This window comes from Macrobrachium nipponense, chromosome 49 (assembly GCF_015104395.2).
Source record: "Macrobrachium nipponense isolate FS-2020 chromosome 49, ASM1510439v2, whole genome shotgun sequence".
NCBI lineage: Eukaryota > Metazoa > Arthropoda > Malacostraca > Decapoda > Palaemonidae > Macrobrachium > Macrobrachium nipponense.
In genome coordinates this window covers 12551081-12559987 of record NC_087224.1, presented here as the reverse complement: position 1 = coordinate 12559987, position 8907 = coordinate 12551081, and positions in this window count along the sequence as shown.

Below are 8907 nucleotides of genomic sequence, written 5' to 3'. Positions count from 1 at the left end.
GGAAAACTTTTCCTCACCGAGTAAACATCTGTTTTGTAGAAGACGACGACGAATCGTGCACTTCGATAATTTTTTAAATAAATAGTAAAACATCAATATTTTACATATTTATGATGATTAATTTGAAAATATTCGTTATTGAAAAAGTAACTCGATTCTGACTCAAATTTAAGTAATTATTTTTTGGAATTAGAACGTTCTTTTAAGTCCTGCATTATGACGTCACAACATCTTGACTTTCGTACTTATTGTAAATAATTACTTTACTCAACTTTCTTGCAGAACAGTTTACCAGTTATTCATGCAGATTATCAGCTTTTCATGTAATTGGTAAAATCGTAATGCGCATATATATCTTTATTATTTACTTTTTGGATATATGAAGATGTTTTACTGCCGGATTATCGCCGTAGTGTGACGCAATCGTTTTCGGTCCCTGGGCCTCTGTTTTCGCACCATAAGAAATTATGGGGCCGAATTTGCAATGACCAGAAAGTCGTTAAAAGAGGAAAGTTACCATTGAGGGGCATATGTTTTGATTGAGAAAAATACAAATTTATTCAATAGCTAGCTTGTAAAAAATACTTGATTACAAAAAACTTGATTGACAACTAAGCAGCATACCCACTATGGTTTTCAGAGACAGTGCAAGCACGTTTTTGGGCAATACCTATTTCTGTAACGAACACTCGTATCAGAACGAGATTTTGCTATAGTGCATTACACCGAGTGCCTAATTTATAAGGGTATCGTGAATCACTAATCGTAAAGAATAACGACACTTGTCCTTGTACCAAGAGACAAAAACTCCATTATGCAGAAATGGATACGAACACGCGTATAAAGCTCCACCTACCCTCTCCCCCCCCCCTCCACCGCCACCCCTTTTCTTCTTCGTTCCTTCGCCTTCCTTTCTCTCTCTCTCTCTGTTGCCATTTGGTATGTGTTGACCCTCCAAACCCTGGGTATAAGACTACACACAAAACGTTGAAAATTGGTGAAGTTAGGCTATGTATTGGAAGTATATTTACATAAATATTAAAGCAATTTTATCATTATTGCTTTACTATGACAACTAGAATTCATGGAAACAGTTTATAATAATGAAACGGCGTATGTGTGAAGTCTCCACTAATGTGGCAACGATGATCTTGAAATTCTTAGCATGCAAACATTAAAGGTTACATTTATTTCTGGCATACGGTTATTAAAGAAATTCAAATACTAATATAGACTGAAATCAATGAAAAAGTGCTAGCAAAAAAAAAAAAAAAAAAAGCAAAAAAAAAAAAAAAAAAAAAAAAAAAAAAACGTATATAATTCACTTTTCCGTAGTCGTTCCTCTATGCACTTTTCCGTAGTCGTTCCTCTATGGTTTTCGGCAGTCAGATGTACGAAAACGTTAGAAACATTTGATTGTATCTACTTTAGAAATATCTGTAATTTTTCGGGGTAATTTGGTTGCAAAAAAAAAAAAAAGGATAATATACATGAATTAAATTAAAATTTTTAAATAACAAAGTAAATTTGAACTAAATAACGAGTAAAGTAAACAATTTAGGACATAAAACTTTGCAGTTTCGTCGTCTGCTGTTCGTAATTGTGTTTGTGGCGCGCGCGCTTAGGAACCAGGAACAGCAACTGGTTTAAAGTGCAATGTGGAGTGAACTGAGACCAAAATGTCAATAATAACAATCAAATAAGCACTGTGGAGTTTCAGTTGTGATGGCAGTAAGGATAAAAACCACCGATTACAAGGTAAGAATGAATTCAGTTCAAACCATGACCCCGGGAATAAAAAGTTTCATACTTTCAGTAATATAGGCAACAAAATGTTGTTTTATTGTGCTGATTACAACTGCAATCTTGAGTAAGATCAATAAACGTTACATACATACGCTAACATTGTTCAAATGATTGCTGGGAAGGCTGGGAAAGATGATTTTCGTCACTGATCAAAACCTGTACATCCCACGGTAGCCGCCATATTGGATTTCAAAACTGCCTTGAAAACATATTTTACGAAGAGCGTCACATGCTTATTTTAGTTCGTATGGGGCTTTCATATATCACATTATGTTGACGAAACTTCAATCTTTTGAATGGTATGCTTGGAGTTGTAATTGTATTCTTGTTTCACCATTTAAATATCGAGTGAATAAAACCTGAAAACCGTGAAAAGGGTTGGTAGTCGCTGGTTTTCCCCCTAAATTCATTGAAAACTTAATTACATGGAACTTAGCCTGTACCCTCATTAAACTAACCTCACTTTGTGGCCTATTGTAACCCAGTCAAAATTCAGCCATGTAAACTTTGCATAGACTATCCTTAACGATTTCTGAAGAAGCCTAGGCTAGACTATATCCTGTTAAAAGGCACCTTAGCCTAATTTTACCTCATTTTAGTTTAAGTTTTTCTCAGAAATCTTTCAGGTAACCTTAGCCATTGACGTATATTGTGTAGAAATATTTAGTACTGTGTGGAGTAGGGTATCAAATGATTTACACACCTTCCTGAAATTAATTGATTTCAGGGCTGCTCCACGTTTGATACTGATCCTATTATGAAGGAAAAGCAATTCCCATGATCTGTAGTCAATATATTTTTTTTGAAGTCTCTCAATATAAAGAGTTATTTTTTTGTTATAGTTTTAAACTACTCACTTGTGTTGTTTTCTGGAAATCAAAAATAAAATAAAATGAATATTTCCAGGGATCTAGTCCAGGAATCTAGTCCAGGAGTTCTGAAGACTAGGTAAATTATTCAAGTCCAGGAGACTAGGCCTGGGAGAAATTTGGCATGATGTAATGAGTAATAAAGAAACAAGCTGAATACCAGGAATTTTCTTCAATACCCCTAAAATGGAAATCAGCACTTCAACTGCCTCCCAGTGTGAAGACATCACCTGGCCTCATCAGTAGTAAGACCCATACACACAAGGAATATCATGTAATAGCAGGTAGGACAGGCCTACCCTATTTTCCAGGCAGTGTAAACGTTAGTCTTCATACCCATCGTGTCAGCTATGACACAGTACCATTCTCCGACCCGTGTCTCCAGGCAAGAACACTGACAAAAATGTATATGTATACAAATAGTATTGTTATTCTCGTATCTTAATGTCGTGGTGTGGGAAAAATCCTCCCGTGACAACTTTGTTATGTTTTAGGCATTGAGGCCAATGCCAGTAGGTAGCCGAGTGATGTTAAGAAGTGCAGAAGTCTAGGAAAATAATTGGGTAGCGAATATATTAGCTAGGAAATCTACTAGTAGAGTTATGGTAGATGAAGGCGAAGGGAAGGTAGAAAGTGTGGTAGGAACAGATTGCAGTCATAGCTATTTGAAAAATGAGACAAAATACACCAGCAACTTTGCCAAAACAAAATAGTGTTGATTCCAGTGGAAAATCTGAACTTTGATACCTCCAGTGGGTGGTTACAATAGATTAGGGCAACCAGTAAGATTCGTATAGGGGTGGCACCGGAAGTTGGAAAAGCCACTCAAGAGAAAGTAGGGTGTATCCTAGTAGAAATTAGGGAGGAGCCCGAATTGAAAGAATGGGTTGAGTCTTCACTTGAAATCTCAGAGAAGAACAGTTAGGAACTAAACACTGGATGCAAAGATTTGTGTCGGTGGAACCTCTGTACCCTGTGTAATTTGTGTTGTGTGAAAAGCCAGTGAATTGTGTGTGTTATAATAATAAGTAAGATAAACAAAGTGGTGTTTAACTTGCCCAAAGTCCCATCATAAGTATCTATGCCAAACCCTCCTGAGAGACTGGATAAATGAAAGGAATTGAATTAATCCGATATCAGAATCTGCAGAAGTCCACAGTGTAAGTAATCTATAATATACAATAAGTTCCTAAGAAAAGAAAAACAACAACAAAGCAATATAGATGAACATTACCCTATATAACAATAGATAAGATACACAAATACAAACCAAGGCTACCAAAGAAAAGACTAACTAATAATAAAGAGAAGAAAACGAACATGCAACACTTCATACAGCAAGCCGTGTTTCTAGATGATATAGAAATCTGACCAGTTGTTCGCGTAACAGATGTTTTCTACAAGTAGAATCTCCATTAAGGAACAATGCATACTAGAAGCGGTGGACTGCTTCCCCTCCTGCTAACCGTGGGTTTCAACTAGATGATCTAGAAGCCGACCAGCCTTGTTCGCATAACAGATGTTTTCTACAAGTAGAATCTCCATTAAGGAACAATGCAAACTAGAAGCGGTGGACTGCTTCCCTCTGCATACCGTGTTTCTAGATGATCTAGAAAGCTGACCAGTTGTTCGCATAACAGATGTTTTCTACAAGTAGAATCTCCATTAAGGAACATAGCATACTAGAAGCGGGTGGGTGGCTGCTCCCTCTGTGTACCATGTTTCTAGAGATCTAGAATCCGACCAGTTGTTCTAGTAAACAGATGTTTTCTACAAGTAGAATCTCCATTAAGGAACATAGCATACTAGAAGCGGTGGACTGCTTCCCTCTGTGTACCATGTTTCTAGATGATCTAGAAATCCGACCAGTTGTTCTCAGAACAGATGTTTTCTACAAGTAGAATCTCCATTATGGAACATAGCATACTAGAAGCAGTGGACTGCTTCCCTCTGCGAGCCACTGTTTCTAGATGATCTAGAAATCCGACCATTTTGTTCGCTATAACAGATCTATTCTACAAGTAGAATCTCCATTTAAGGAACATAGAATACTAGAAGCGGTCCAACTGCTTCCCTCTTCGAGCCTTGTTTCTAGATGATCTAGAAATCCGACCAGTTGTTCGCATAACAGATGTTTTCTACAAGTAGAATCTCCATTAAGGAACATAGCATACTAGAAGCGGTCCAAACTGCTTCCCCTCCTGCTTGAGCCTTGTTTCTAGATGATCTATAAAATCCGACCAGTTGTTCGCATAACAGATGTTTTCTACAAGTAGAATCTCCATTAAGGAACATAGCATACTAGAAGTTGGTCCAACTGCTTTCCCTCTGAAAAGCCGGTGTTTCTAGATGATCTAGAAAATCCGACCTGTTTGTTTTTTCGCATAACAGATGTTTTCTGCAAGTAGAATCTCCATTAAGGAACATAGCATACTAGAAGCAGTGGACTGCTCCCCTCTGCGAGTTGTGTTTCTAGATGATCTAGAAATCCGACCAGTTGTTCCCGTAACAGATGTTTTCTACAAGTAGGATCTCCATTAAGGAACATGGTATACTAGAAGCAGTGGACTGCTTCCCTCTGCGAGCTGTGTTTCTAGATGATCTAGAAATCCGACCTGTTGTTAGCAAAATAGAGTTTTCTACAGTAGAATTCTTTTATTAAGGAATAAGCATACTAGAAAGCAGTTGAAGCCTTCTCTCTCGGCCAGTTTCTAGATTGATTCTAGAAATCCGACCAATTGTTCGCAAAACACAGTTTTTCTACAAGTAGAATCTCCATTAAGTAACATAGCATACGAGAAGCGGTGGACTGCTTCCCTCTGCAAGCCGTTTTTCTAGAATCTAGATGATCTAGAAATCCGACCAGTTGTTCGCGTAACAGATGTTTTCTACAAGTAGAATCTCCATTAAGGAACATAGCATACAAGAAGTGGTGGACTCCTTCCCTATGCAAGCTATTTTTGTAGATGATCTAGAAATCGGACCAGTTGTTTGCATAACAGTTATTCTACAAGTAGCAATCTCCCATTCAAAGAAACAATAGCATAACTAGAAGTCGGGTGGACCTGCTTCCCTCTGTGAGCTGTTTTTCTAGATGATCTAAAAATCCGACCAGTTGTTCGTAAAACAAGAGGTATTCTTCAAGTAGAATCGCCATTAAGAAACAGCATACTAGAAGCGGTAGACTGCTTCCCTATGCGAGACGTGTTTCTAGATGATCTAGAAATCCGACCAGTTGTTCGCATAACAGATGTTTTCTACAAGTAGAACCTCCATTAAGGAACAGAGCATACTAGAAGCGGTGGACCGCTTCCCTCTGCGAACCGTGTTTCTAGATGATCTACAAATCCGACCAGTTGTTCACATAACAGATGTTTTCTACAAGTAGAATCTCCATTATGTAACATAGCATACTAGAAGCGGTAGACTGCTTCCCTCTGCGTACCATGTTTTTAGATGATCTAGAAATCTGATCTGTTGTTCGCATAACCGATGTTTTCTACAAGTAGAATCTCCATTAAGGAACATAGCATACTAGAAGCGGTGTACCGCTTCCCTCTGCGAGCCGTGTTTCTAGATGGTCTAGAAATCTAACCCGTTGTTCGCATAATGGATGTTTTCTACAAGTAGAATCTCCATCAAGGAACAGAGCATACTAAAAGCGGTAGACTGCTTCCCTCTGCGAGCCGTGTTTCTAGATAATATAGAAATCCGACCTGTTGTTAGCATAACGGATGTTTTCTACAAGTAGAATCTCCATTAAGGAACAATGCATACTAGAAGCGGTGGACCGCTTCCCTCTGCGAGCTGTGTTTCTAGATGATCTAGAAATCCGACCAGTTGTTCGCATAACAGATGTTTTCTATAAGTAGAATCTCCATTAAGGAACATAGCATACTAAAAGCGGTGGACTACTTCCCTCTGTGTACCATGTTTCTAGATGATCTAGAAATCCGACCTGTTGTTCGCATAAAAGATGTTTCCTAATATTAGAATATTCATTATGGAACATAGCATACCAGAAGCAGTGGACGCTGTACCTTCTGCGAGCCGGGTGTTCGATGATCTTAAGAAATCCGACAAGTTTTGGTTCGCCATAGATGATCTAGAAATCCGACAAGTTGTTCGCATAACAGTTTTTTTACAAGTAGAATCTCCATTAAGGAACATGGCATACTAGAAGCAGTGGACTGCTTCCCTCTGCGAGCCGTTTTTCTAGATGATCTAGAAATCCGACCAATTGTTCACAAAACAGAGTTTTTCTACAAGTAGAATATCCATTAATGAACATAGCATACTAGAAGCGGTGGACTGTTTCCCTCTGCAAGCCATTTTTCAAGATGATCTAGAAATCCAACCAGTTGTTCGCATAACAGTTTTTCTATAAGTAGAATCTATATTAAGGAGCATAACATATAAGAAGCGGTGGACTGCTTCCCTCTGCGAGCCATTTTTCTAGAAGATCTAGAAATCCGACCTGTTGTTTGCATAACAGATTTTTTCTACAAGTAGAATCTCCATTAAGGAACTTAGCATACTAGAAGCGATGGACTGCTTCCCTCTGCAAGCCATTTTTCTATATGATCTAGAAATCTGACCTGTTGTTCACATTACAGATGTTTTCTTCAAGTAGAATCTCCTTAAAGGAACATAGCATACCAGAAGCGGTCCAACTGCTTCCCTCTGCGAGCCGTGTTTCTAGATGATCTAGAAATCCGACCTGTTGGTTCGCTAACCCCCCCCCGTGTTTCTAAACAAGTAGAATCCTCCATTAAGGAAATTAGCATTACCAGAAGCGGTCCAACTGCTTCCTCCGAGCCGGTTTTAGATGAATCTAGAAACGAATGTTGTTCGCATAACAGATTTTTTCTACAAGTAGAATCTCCATTAAGGAAAATAGCATACTAGAAGCAGTGGACTGCTTCCCTCAGCGATCCGTGTTTCTAGATGATCTAGAAATCCGACCAGTTGTTCGCATAACAGATTTTTTCTACAAGTAGAATCTCCATTAAGGAACATAGCATACCAGAAGCGGTCCAACTGCTTCCCTCTGCGAGCCGTGTTTCTAGATGATCTAGAAATCCGACCTGTTGTTCGCATAACCGATTTTTTCTACAAGTAGAATCTCCATTAAGGAACATAGCATTCAAGAAGCAGTGGACTGCTTCCCTCTGCGATCATGTTTCTAGATGATCTAGAAATCCGACCTGTTGTTCACATAACAGATGTTTTCTACAAGTAGAATCTTCATAAGAACCAATATCATACCATTAACTCTCCAATGCTTCAACACATAGCCATCAATAACTTTTGTGAGCAGTGTTTCTAGATGATCTAGAAATTTTCTTTTGTTCGCATAACAGTGTTTCTACAAGTAGAATCTCCATTAAGGAACATAGCATACTAGAAGCGGTGGACTGCTTCCCTCTACGAGCCATGTTTCTAGATGTTCTAGAAATTCGACCAGTTGTTCGCATAACAGAAGTTTTCTACAAGTAGAATCTCCATTAAAGAACATAGCATACTAGATGCGGTGGACTGCTTCCCTCTGTGAGCCGTTTTACTAGATGATCTAAAAATCCGACCAGTTGTTCGAAAACAGAGGTATTCTTCAAGTAGAATCGGTATTAAGAAACAGCATACTAGAAGCGGTAGGCTGCTTCCCTCTGCGGGACGTGTTTCTAGATGATCTAGAAATTTGACCTGTTGTTTGCATAACAGATGTTTTCTACAAGTAGAATCTCCATTAAGGAACAATGCATACTAGAAGCGGTGCACCTCTTCCCTCTGCGAGCTGTGTTTCTAGATGATCTAGAAATCCGACCAGTTGTTCGCATAACAGATGTTTTCTACAAGTAGACTTATCGAAGATCCAGTTAAATTCTTGAAGCCTGCAACCTGGAACCAAGAGACTTATCGAAGATCCAGTTAAATCCTTGAAGCCTGCAACCTGGAACCAGGAGACTTATTGAAGATCCAGTTAAATCCTTGAAGCTTACAACCTGGAACCAGGAGACTTATGGAAGATCCAGTTAAATCCTTGAAGCCTGTAACCTGGAACCAGGAGACTTATCGAAGATCCAGTTAAATCCTTGAAGCCTGCAACCTGGAACCAAGAGACTTATGGAAGATCCAGTTAAATCCTTGAAGCCTGCAACCTGGAACCAAGAGACTTATGGAAGATCCAGTTAAATCCTTGAAGCCTGCAACCTGGAACCAAGAGACTTATGGA